Source organism: Natator depressus, chromosome 24 (genome assembly GCF_965152275.1).
Source record: "Natator depressus isolate rNatDep1 chromosome 24, rNatDep2.hap1, whole genome shotgun sequence".
NCBI classification, from domain to species: Eukaryota; Metazoa; Chordata; order Testudines; family Cheloniidae; genus Natator; species Natator depressus.
The window spans coordinates 16,618,476-16,631,463 of NC_134257.1; the positions used below are offsets into that span (position 1 = coordinate 16,618,476).

Genomic DNA, 12,988 nt, shown 5'->3' on the forward strand with positions numbered 1-12,988 from the left:
ATCAGGACCCTATTGTGCCAGGTGGGACTGTCTCTCACAAATGGTGAGAGACAGTCCCAGCCCCAGCTGAGATCACGGCCCTGTGGTGCCGCGTGCTGGTGGGGATGTTAGTGGAAGTGCAACCACAAGTGGTTTGTAGCGTGAGGACATGGTCTGCTCACATCAACACAGGCACAGGCAGATGTTCCTTGGGAGGCTGGAAGGGTGATGTGGGGTCCCTGGTACGGGAGGGGATAGATGTCGAGGGGCCTAATGAGGGAGCTGAGAGGACTCTATTAGCTCCACTCCAAATGCCGCCTGGAGTCACAAGGCCATTTTTAAAGGTCTCATGAAACAACTGAGCCTGGAATGATTTGGGCTAAATTGTTCTTTAGTCCTCAAAGAGCAGAGTCACTTTGTGAGGTTGCTTAGAACCAGCCATAACTGACTAAAGCAGTTTTGTGTGTGGACGGAAAGTGTTTTTCAAACGCTACTGAAGAGGGTTAAATGTGACAGTGTAGAGCAGGAGTCGATCTGGAGAGACACCAAAAGTAGCTCAGGAGGCAGCTCACCTGAGAGAACCTCATTGTTTCATTCCTATTTAACATCTGTATAGTCATCGGTTGATGCCTTGTGTGTGCTAGGGCCCTGTTTTGCCGGGCGCTGTAGAAATACAGTGAGAGACAGTCCCTGCCCTTAGAGAGACTTGGGCCTTGTTGTGCAGGGTGTTGCCCAGATACACAGGGAGACACAGTTCCTGCCCCAGCTGAGATCAGGGCCCTGTAGTGCCTGGCACTGCCCAGATACAGCGAGAGACAGTCCCTGCCCTTGCTGAGATTTGGGCCTTGTTGTGCCGGGCGTTGCCCAGACACACCGTGAGAGACTGTCCCTGCCCCAGCTGAGATCAGGGCCCCATTTGCTGTGCATTGCGCAGACACACAGCAAGAGACAGTCCCTGCCCTTACTGAGATTTGGGCCTTGTTGTGCCGGGCATTGTACAAACATAAATGAACAGAGAGTCACAAAGAGTTTACAGATAAATAAACAAGACACACAAAAGTTGTATTTCCAGTTCTGGGAGGGAAGTTGTGTCTCCTCATTAGAGTCAGGGAGGCGGGGGTCTGAGAGTCAGGACTCCTGGGTTCTATCCGCAGCTCTGGGAGGGGATTTAGGTCTGCAGGGTTAGAGCAGAGGAAGTGGATAGAAAGGATTTGGTTCCCATCGCTGCCATTGCCTTACAAGTCAACTTCCCACCGCACACAGGCAGGAAGATTTAGCTAATGGCTGCCTATAACGTGCTCCAAGTTCCACCAAAGAAAGGGGAACAGAAGAGCAAAGTATCCTCATAATTAAACTGCATTATTTATGGCCCACTGTATAAGAAAGCAAAACCACTAGCCCTACAAACCACTGCAGGATAAAGCAGCCTTGCTCTGAGCGCGGGCACAGGGGACCACGGACCCAGTGTCATTGCAGCTGCCTGCTGGAGGGAATAAAGAGCACAGACAGTCTGGACTCCCATGGTCCTTGTGGCTGCTGCTCAGTCGTCTCATCGGGTGCCCCTGACTCCCACCAGCCCCCCACAACCACTAGACCCCATTCCCCAGAATTGCGGGGTAGAACCGAGGAGTCCTGACTCCCATACCCCCTGCTGTCACCCACTAGATCCCATTCCCATTCCGGAGGTGGATAGAACCCAGGAGTCCAGATTCCCAGGCCCTATGCTCTAATCCTGAGACCCTACTGCCCTCCAAGAGCCACGAGATCTGCTTTGCAGCATATTGTGCATATACCTGCAGCTCCATCTTCGAGAAAGCCCTCCTGTATGTACTGTAGGTTTGTGTGGGGAAATAGATTGTGTGTGTCCACAGTACCCCTCTTGCATATTGACCTTTCTCCTGGCTCATCTGGTACAGCTATTGTCTTTGAACTCCACTGTGGTCTGGGCTTTGAGCCTCACTCACACTAACATCGGTGAGGGAAGCTGCAGGATTAGACTCTGTTACGCTTGAATTTGTTCAATTCAGCCATCTGAACCACCAGGGATGCTGCTAAGAGAGAACATCCCCAACGCAGAGCCACTGTAAATTATTTCAAATGAGAGCATCACTTGAAGAAAATTTCTTTCTTGGCAAAAGAAAATCACCACATCTGTTCTGTTGAGCAATTTGATGTTGACACTGAGCCTAGAAAATCAGCAGGGAAGCAAACACCAGAGAATGCTACAGACCAGCATTTAAGTGGCACAATAGCAAAGCATTTAAGCAAGCTTTGATCCCAATGGTCTGATCCAGTGCCCACTGATATCAGGGGGAAGACTCCCATCAGCTCAGGCCCGTGCTCAAGTGCCCCAAGCGCTGCAGGCCCAGCCATTCCTTATGAATTTAGATCCCTTTCCGTGTCGTGATCCCCCTCCCCCAGTATGTGCCATCAGCAGGGATTGAACTTAGAACCTTCAGCACCACACTTTAAGCACAGATGCTAAAGGCACCCTATGTTAATTCGCAGTAGTAGGCTGTCATCTTCTTCTACAGTTCAGTTACTATAGGGGGACACAACACACTTCGGAAGCTTGTTATCTTGAGCTAGCATATAGTTTGTGAATGGATCCCATCTCCCCTTGAACATTTCTCCCCTCTTCAGCTGGCTCTCCTTCCAAGTGAACAGCATTCTGGTAGTTACATGCATTTTCCCTGCAACCCATGAACTCCTGGCCCATGGAAAGGAAGACGATGGGAGTGAGGCAGCTGTTAAAATGGAGCAGGCCATCAGCAAAGAGGATGCCCATATCCAGGGATTTTTTCATCACTGAATGTAGTGCATCACCTGAGACCTGCAGGAAGTAGAAGACGTGATATGGCATCCAGCAGAGGTAAAAGATCAGGATTAAGACAAGGTGGATGTTGAGGGGCTTCCTGGACTGAGTGAGATGGCTTCTCCTCAGCTTGGCAGCTAGAAGAATGTAGCAGGTCATGATCAAGGCTAATGGGACCAGGAACCCAACCAGGAAGTGGATAGCAACACTGGCCATCATCCTTCTTTTTCTCAGACAGAGGTTCTCTTGGACACTGTTCAGATTGCCAGAGGTGACGTTCCACTCTGAAGATGAGCTCATGAAATCCCAGAGATCAGGGTACTGCAAGCTCAATGCAAGGGATAGGATCCAGATGACCAGAATAACCAAAGAAGCCAGACGGGGTGAACTGTGGTTCTGGGACCACACAGGGCAGGCCATGGAGATACAGTGCTTGGCATTGATGACAGTGAAGAGGAAAACCCTAGTGAACATGTTGAGTGAGGTGACAGTAATGGTCAATTTATACATCATGCTGCCCAAGGGCCAACGAAAGCCCAAGGCTATGCAGATAACTCTGAAGGATAGGAAGCAGGTGAAGATGAAGTCAGCAATGGCCATGTTAAGGAACTACATTGGAGTGACTGTCTTCTTCACCTGGAAGCCAGTGATGACGATGATCCAGCCATTTCCCACCATGCCCAAGAGGAAGGCCAGGCTATAGGCCACCATGAAGATTATGTTAGTCATGTCCATGAGAACTGGATTATGAATAAGCGCTGCTTCATAGGTTGCCATCCAAGTGTAGGTTCAGGCAGTGCAGATCTTCTACTGACCAAACAAAGAACAAATATCATGTCTCTGAAAGCTTATCTTGATGAGGATAAAAGATCAGGCGTGCTGGAACAATTTGTATAGTGGGGCTGCTGACAGCCATTGAACCAAACTGTAACCCTGTGTATGATGGAAAGCACTTCAAGCCAGAGGGTGCAGCAGCCCCTCCAGCACTCCTAGTTCCAGCACCTGTGTAAAAGGTTGGGGTTTTAGATAGCAAGTTGTAAATAACACACACAAACTCTAGCTTAGCACTGTTACTAACTCTAGAAAGTGCTAAGGTGGCCAAATAAAGTGCAAATTGCCGGTCTACTCTGGAGCTTGTGAACACATTTGTTAGAATGCGCTAGCTAATCGGACTTCTTGGAAATTTTTCGTCAAAATGATTTTTCAGTGACAAATGGTGTTTCAGTTGAAATCAAAATATCTAGAAAAACATCCTCATTTTGATAAAATTTCCTTTTTGGAAAACAAAAGAAAGCGAACCATTTCAAAATGTTCAGAACGGAATATTTTCATTTTTTATTTAAAAATGAAATTAATTATTTTTCATATAAAAATGTTAATGTTTTAAAAGGTCAAAGTTGAAACAAAACATTTCAAATGACCTAAAGCACACACAAAAAAATTCAGAATTTTCTTTCATGGGAAATATTGAATGTTTTTATTTGTGTTTCGGTTCAGACAAGAATTCTTTTTCATAATCACAGTATTTCCTGAGAAATGAAATATTTGGTTCCTGCCCAGCTCAACTAGCTAATGTGTTCTAAAATAATTCCACAATATATCTTAATCCATACCGTCCTAATGAAGGCAAGTGAGTGTCTACAGGATTTCTAAATGTCTCACAAGCTACTGAGGAAATATATAAAGTCCCCTCTGCATCCCAGGACCAAGGCAGAGCTCCGAGAGATTCAAATTTTCATAGCAATTGGCGCTAACATTTTAAACCCACGTTTGCTAAAATAAACCCCAATTCTGTGGATTTGATCAGGGCTTCTCAATCTTTTTCATGGAATGGGCCATGGTTTAAGAGAGACTGTCTCATAGACACCTCTCTGACCATCGGCCATTTCCAGGTGAAAACTCCTCCCCTCCCGTCTCCACTTTCATTCCTATTCATTTGACTCCTGACTTCTCATTCCCCATCACCCAGCCACCACCGTCCCCACCCTCCAAGCCTCTGTCTACCCTCCTGTTTCTCCTTGCCCGGCCCCACCAGCTCCCACCTCCCTTCACATTCCCCCTCACCGGACCTTGTCTCCCCTCCCGTTCCCACTTCCCTGACCCCACCGGCCCTCTGGTTGCCACTTGACTGCCTCCCATCTCCCCATCTGGTCTCTAATACCCAACCCTGTCTCCCTTCCCATCCCTGTCTGCCCTCCTATTCCCCAGTGCCTTGCCCTCCCCACTCTCCCATTCATGGCTTCATAATGTCACTGTGGCAACTACAGAAACGGCTTCCTGAAAAAATACTTTTCAGAAAACATTCCATGTGTTTCTGGCTCCTATTACCATGATTTAGCTGCTAGAAATAGGACGGGTCAGCAACATGTAACCAGCCAGCTCCTTATAGACCACCCACAAGGATTCCATAGAGCCCCAGTGAACGGGACCTATTCCCAGTACTGATCCAGCCTCTGATGTACTGAGGCAGGGTTGAGGGGTATGGTACTTTCTTACCTGCGTGTTGGTGAGATGTGGATTCTAAGAGTTAATCTCTGTCCAGGGTCAGGTCCCTGACACAGTCCCTGAAGTCTACACAGACTGACTCTGCACGGGGCAGGAAGCTCTTCTTTTGTGGGTTTCTTAAAGGGAAGGAAGGGGCGTTCGCGACTGAAAGGTGCAGAAGGGTTTGGTTTTGATGGTCTCTACTGAGTGTTACAGACAGGCAGATGTCCTGCGATTGTGGACTTCTAAAGGTTCCTTAAAACTCCCATTTCCTCTGTGGTGTGGAATGCTGAGCCCTAGTGCCCTGCTCTAACCACTAAACACCGTATCCCTCCCAGGGTCAGGGAGAGAACCCAGGAGTCCTGTCTCCCAGGCCCCCCTGCTCTAACCCACTAGACCTCACTTCCCTCCCAGCAGGGGAATGCGCAGAAATTTCACTTTGATGGCTTTTTTGAGGGGGCACGTTCTGTGACCCCCCCCTACACAGCTGCCCAGGCCCCGGGAATAGCTCACTCTTCCCTCCCCCACTGCAGCCCCAGGGCTGGACAAGTTCTGTGCCCCTGACGATTATTGGGGAGGGGGAGTGCCCCTGCTTGCCCCTCCGTGTGCACCTCCTACCTCCCACAGTTGGAAGTAGAACCCAGGAGTTACTGCTTTAACCTACTAGATTCTACACCCTGCGCAGCACTGAGAATAGGACCCAGGCGTCCTGACTCCCAGCCCTGCATTTCTCACCAGACTGAAGACTGTATATCTTTTTAAAAGATAATTTCTGATTGGTCTATAACTTATGGGCTTGATGCAGAAATGATGGGTGAGACTGGCCTGTTCTGCCCGAGGCCAGACTAGATGATCCTAATGGTCCTTTCTGTCCTTCAAAGCTATGAATCTATTAACCACTAGGCCCCACCTTCCCACCACCACTGGGAATAGAACGCAGGTGTCTTGCTTTACAGTCTCACTGCTGTAAGTCACTAGATTACATTCATTAGTCCAAGAAACTCTTGCGGCTTGATACAGAAGATACAGAACTGGATTTGGATAGGCAAGACTAGTTCTAATTAGACTGCTTTGAGAGTAGCAGCCGTGTTAGTCTGTATCCGCCAAAAGAAAAGGAGTACTTGTGGCACCTTAGAAGCTGTTGCCGGCACCCAGGGCCAGAGGCGAGCAACAGCAGGGGTTCGTTGCCCGGTGTGCATCACCCAAGAATCACAACGGGGTGGAGAAACAGAAAAGTTTATTTGCAGCTGCAAAGAAGGTACAGGGAGAATAGAAGCTCAAATCCTGCACACAGAGCAGGAAGTTACACAGGCTTTTACACATCCTTTCTTCAGCATACTTATCCAATAGCAAGCTGCCCTAAGTATCCATATAGCCAGCCAATCCAGTTACCAGCTAGTTCCCTTGTTCTCTGTACCATCTGTTAAACCATACATAAAGCTGCTTTCTTCACCATTGTTCTTCCATATCTGCCCTGTTTGGCCTTGTTTAGTTTCAGGCAGTCTGACTCTGCAACATATTGTTGCAGATCCTCAGCATAACTTCTGTGAGTGCCTCCAGGCGGGGGGGCAAGGACACTTGGGCCTAGTACGCAGAGCTGCTGCGAGTGCCTCCAGGCCGGGGGCTGGTGGGGGCAAGGACACTAGGGCTTAGTGCGAGGGGGCTTCATCGACATTCGTGGTCTTCCATCCCCTCGAGTTACCTAGTGGCCATGCCCAGTGTCCCCAACAGGTCTAACAAATTTATTTGAGCATAAGCTTTCGTGAACTATAGCTCCTTTCATCGGATGCATTCAGTGGAAAATACAGTGGGGAGATTTATATACACAGAGAACATGAAACAATGGGTGTTACCATACACACTGTAACGAGAGTGATCAGGTAAGCTGAGCTATTATGAGCTACTTTTACATAGAGACTGTCCAGTTTGGCCAATGTACAAGGCAGAGGGGCATTGCTGGCACATGATGGCATAGATCACATTGGTAGACACGCAGGTGAACGAGCCTCTGATAGTGTGGCTGATGTGATTAGGCCCAATGATGGTGTCCCCTGAATAGATATGTGGACACAGTTGGCAACGGGCTTTGTTGCAAGGGTAGGTTCCTGGGTTAGTGGTTCTGTTGTGTGGTGTGCGGTTGCTGGTGAGTATGTGCTTCAGGTTGGGGGGCTGTCTGTAAGCGAGGACTGGCCTGTCTCCCAAGGTCTGTGAAAGTGATGGGTCGTCCTTCAGGATAGGTTGTAGATCCTTGATGATGCGTTGGAGAGGTTTTAGTTGGGGGCTGAAGGTGATGGCTAGTGGTATTCTGTTATTTTCTTTGTTGGGCCTGTCCTGTAGTAGGTGACTTCTGGGTACTCTTCTGGCTCTGTCAATCTGTTTCTTCACTTCAGCAGGTGGGTATTGTAGTTGTAAGAATGCTTGATAGAGATCTTGTAGGTGTTTGTCTCTGTCTGAGGGGTTGGAGCAAATGCGGTTGTATCATAGAGCTTGGCTGTAGTCAATGGATCGTGTGGTGTGGTCTGGATGAAAGTTGGAGGCATGTAGGTAAGTATAGCGGTCAGTAGGTTTCCGGTATAGGGTGGTGTTTATGTGACCATCAATTATTAGCACCATAGTGTCCAAGAAGTGGATCTCTTGTGTGGACTGGTCCAGGCTGAGGTTGATGGTGGGATGGAAATTGTTGAAGTCATGGTAGAATTCCTCAAGGGCTTCTTTTCCATGGGTCCAGATGATGAAGATGTCATCAATGTAGCACAAGTAGAGTAGGGGCATTAGGGGACGAGAGCTGAGGCAGCGTTGTTCTAAGTCAGCCATAAAAATGTTGGCATACTGTGAGGCCATGCGGGTACCCATAGCAGTGCCGCTGATTTGAACCCTAATTAGACTGTTGCACAAATCATTACAAATCATACACAGGATCCATAGGTCAGCAGAGAAACATTCCCTATGAAGATCTCTTGCTTAAAGGGAGATCTATTGAGAAAGAGTGCTGTGATGAAAAGGGGCCACTCCTGGGTAAAGCTGGCCTTCAGTGGATGAAGGAATGGGAAAGAACATCCTGTACCAGTGAGAGGAATTCTGAGATAGACTGGAAAGGGAAAACTCTGCAGCAGCAGCTGGCTCAGTAGCAGATATATAGGCCAAGGCCTGTTCCACCCAATTCAGGACATTTTAACCCCTGAGAAGCCTAAGGGAACTGGTAAGCCAATAGTATGAAGATAGACAAAAGGATGGATGTGTGTCAACTGTGGACAGCAAGACCATTTAGTACAAGACTGTGAGAACTCACCTCACCCCAATTTAGCGCAACAACGGCAAAGCTGCCTGCTGGAGGATTTGCGTGACAGGGACAGCCAGCAAAGCAGTCATGTAGATGCACAGAGTACAATCTGGATCTCATGAGGACAATCCTGGAGAAGACTCAACATACTAAAAGAGTTTCAGACAGCAAGACCATAGCCTGGAAGGACAAATGTGCAAGACTCTGTTCCTGTTGATTGGAAAGTTTTGCAGTGACAAGATAGGCATATAGGACACTTGATTCGCTTTCTGGAGTCTGGCCCTAGGCCCAGTCAGGGTGAGGAGGAGAAGGAGACATATAAGATCTGTCTATACTTACGAGACTGGCCAAAGCTTTTTGTGTCCAATGGGGTTTTGTACAGAAAGATTCAGAAAAGAGTAGATTTGGGATAGCTAGTGATTCCCTACGCTCATTGAGACAGCATTAGAAGGAATCCCTGGGAAGATATGCACCACATGGGAATAGAAAGAACACTAGAGTTGCTAGAGGTCAGTTTTATTTGCCTTAAATGACCTGAGCCGTAGAAAGGAAATGTCTGCAATCAGAACTCAATCCTCAGTCAGTGGAATTTGACCCAAAGAAGAGGAGTCAACTTCATGAAGATCAACTGGAAGGGACACAAACCAGGGAAATTTCCCACCACAACATCTGTAGAGAGTACTGCAGAGGTATCTATTGGATCTCACAGAACATGGCAAGTTAGAAGCCAATTAGTCCAATTTGGGGACCATCTCCCTCACTCTGTTATTAATCCAAGGGCTGGAATATAAGGAGCCCTAGACTTTGGTTTGCTGACAAGGCAAGTGTTTGGGAAAGAATCAAGTTGCTGCTGTTCTTTTCAAGTGGTGAAGGTGACACCTGCTACATGTTATGAAGACTGAGACCTCATCTCAGAAAGAAGATCAGAGAGCACTGTGTTTGCTATGTGTGTGCTAACGTGTAAAGGCAATGTTGAAAGCTTGTATTTAAATATATGCAACAGCACCAAAGTGGGAAGGCTGTATAAGGGCTAGATTTAATACCAAATAGCTTGTGTTTAAAAATTATTCAGAAGAATTCCAGATACTATTTGCAGGGTGTTTGCATGTGTTCAGTGTTAGTTTATAAGACATTGCACTGGACTCACTCTCTCTCTCTCTCTCTCTCTCTAGCTGCCTGGGAACTGTTAACACCTGTGTTCAAGGTTTTACATACAACAGCCCTGAGGTTTAACTCTGTGCAGAAGCTTGTGCTTCAACAAAGGGCTCAGCTGAGGAAGTGCAAGAAAGAGGGGTGTGTAACCAAGTTACACATCCTAGTGGCGCAGCAACCCTTATCCTGTTATGTGTTGTCTTCAGATACCACCTCCCCTCTCCTTTCTGCTGTGTGATGTCACCCCAGAGCCCCTGTTGTTTCCCAGGCGATTGTAGTAAAAAAGTCCCTGGAGGTTCTGCTATGCCATGTGAGTAATGGCTTCCTCAGCCCCAGGCCAATTCAGTTACTCACCTCAGAGCCAAGGTACTGAATGGAAAATACAGGGGATGGTGGGAGGGACCCATTTGTTTCTGGAGCTGACTAAGCAGAGGGCATGGTAGAATAACATGCAGGCCAGAGGACTCTCCCACTCTCAATGGAGGTGGATCATGCCCATGTTCAAGTCAGCCAAGACCTTCTCTGCCTCCCAACTCACCACTCCATCCTACATTCCTTCTGCTGTCTCTCTACCTCTCACCCCCATCACTGCCCCTCCACTCCCTTTGCTGTTCCCATGTTGGTCTCCCCTCCACACAACACTGCCTGTTCCCCGTTCCCCTCCCTGGGACTCTCACCTTGTTGTTTTGGGCAGGCAATGGAGGGAACCCAGCTGCTCTGGCCTCAGCCATCACCTCCAAGCCCAAAGGAGGAAGAGTAGGGAGCGGCCAGCAAGAATTCCTGCTCCCCCCACCACCCAACTTCAACCAGACAGCTCTGCCAAGCAACAACCCAGGGCTCATCTACAGCCTGATGGATGCCACTGTGTCATCACTCTCAGTGCTGGTCCAGACCCTGCCGGGGTCCTTCCCAGACATCTATGATGGAGACACCAAAAAGTGGGAGGAGCATTTCCACAGCATCCAGAGGGCCTACAAGGAATTTGGCAAGGATGATGACTTGGCCATCCGGGTGCTAACCGAGGACTTCACCCTGCCATTCCCATTTACCTGGCCGGCTGAAGGTGAGGCATCCCTGCAGCCATCCTATGACCCCACCGACTGCTCCAGCTCCGACTTCTTCCTGCACCCAGGCAAACCCGTGCCTCGGATCCTGCAGCCGCTGCATGCCACCACCCAGGCCTTCTTCAAGAAGAGACGCCTGGAGCAGCTGGCCCTCAGCTATGCCAGCCAGGCTTCCCAGGGGCCACCGGCACAAGGAGCCACTCCCCCGATGCGGACAGACGTTGTGATGATCACCAGCCTGCCGCATGTGAGCACCTCCACCATTCCTGGAGAACCCACCTTCCTCCTAAAGGATGTCAAAGGCCTGAGGAACATCCAGCCTGCCCCTGTGGCAGTCTCCAATCCTGCCCCACCACAGCTAGGAAATCCTGGGTTCCTTACCCCAACCATTTCCCATTTAAACCTTCAGTAATGCTCCAGATGTGTATGAACCCAAACGCAGCCCATCTGAATACTCCAGATGTTTATGAAACCTCGACACACCCCATGTGAACACTCAGTAATGCTCCAGATGTTTATGAAATCCAGCGCTGCCCGTCTTAATGTTCCAGATGTTTATGAACTCCAGCACTGACCATAACACACACTGATGTTCCAGATGTTTTTGAAGCCCAGTGCTGCTCACCTGACCACTCAGGTAAATCTACATTGCAAAAAAAACAACCCCATGGCAGCGAATCACAGAGCCAAGGTCAACTGGTTTGGGCTCATGGGGCTCATGCTGCTGGGCTAAAAATAGCAGTGTAGACATTCGCACCCAGGATGGAGCCCAGGCTCTGAGACCCTCTGCCCTTGCTGAGTTTCCAGCCTGGCATGGAACATCTACACTGCTATTTTTAGCCTTGTAGTGTGAGCTCCGCAAGCCCGAGTCAGTTGACACAAGCTCCAAGAGTCGCTGCTCCAACGTAGACATATCCTCAGTGATGATCCGGAAGTTTGTTGTCTAGCTAGGATCTGTATGTTACAGCCTGGGTTGAAAGTTTAATAAAAATCGGCCTATCTGCTGAAGAGGGACCCTACCAGCCTACCCTGTCTATGGAGAGAGCATCCCGGGGCGAAGATTAGTAAAATCGAATCAACTTGGACTCATCTTTGATCTTAGAATGGGCTCAGCGGACAGAAACATAGATCCTCTTCCACACCACAGCCAGGTCTCTCGCCCTGGGAAGTAAGAGACGAGTTGTGGGAGGCTCAGTCCCGTTACCAGCAGGACAGGTGTCAACACAACTCAGCTGTCCTGTTCACTATCACCTTCAGCACCATGGTCAGGGATGAAAATAGGCCCAGGACACTGAAGCTGCAGCATCCAGGTGAAGGCTGGTCAAAAACTTGCCATCAAAAACGCTATGTCCCAAAACTGAAATATTTCCATTCTCAAATGCCACCAGGGTGCCTGAACAAAGCCTGTCTGAGGCATGTCACCACCTGGTGACCTGCCTTTGACTTTAAAAGCTTGTAGACATAATTTCCCGTATAAATACATCACTCCTTAAATATGATCCTACATACATTTCACAAAGATGATGATCACTGCTGGCTCTCAGCAGACACCTTATGACATCCTTCGGTGAATTCTTCTGCATATACTTGACCCAGGGGATTCGTGTGAAACTCTCCCCCATCACCCCTGTGCCTTCTGTCAGTTGGCACAAGGAGGTTTCTGTGTCACATGTCACACAAGACTGTGGGAAGTCCTGGGCCAAATCTCATTCAGTGGGACCTGCGTTCTGTGACCCTAGTGCCCCCGTGACCCCCCACCAACATGCCTCTGCTTCTCCCTCAGCAGCCGCCTCTCCCTGAGCTATCCCAATGAATCTCTTCCCGTTCCTTTCTACAACCCTTCGTCACCAGGGTCGGGATTACAATGGCGCCAGTGGCTCCATGGAGCCAGGCCCATGCTCAGAAGGGGCCCCGGCCTGCTCTGCTTGCACTGCGCCCCAAGACCCTGCCAGCCCGCTGGCTCCCCCCTGCCCAGCCAAGGGCTCCTCTCCACCCCCTGGCCCCACCCTCCTGCTCCTCTCTGCTGCTGGCTGGACCCCTGTGCACCTCCGGCTCCGGGTATGGCCTGTCTCCCCAGAGATGAGCTGCCTGGGACTGGTGCAGAAGCCTGGCCAGTCTCAGCCAGGTGTGTGTGGGGGGGAGTGACAGTGTGGGGGGCTTGCCTGGGCCCCTGCAGGCACGTGGGTCCGGAGGGAGCCCAGGCGGAGCAGGCCC

The 12,988-nt window shown here is 49.3% G+C and overlaps 1 pseudogene; it reads right to left on the reverse strand.

The window, feature by feature from the left end:
• Positions 1-2,554: 2,554 nt before the first annotated feature.
• Positions 2,555-3,571, reverse strand: LOC141977537 (chemerin-like receptor 1; annotated as a pseudogene).
• Positions 3,572-12,988: the final 9,417 nt, after the last annotated feature.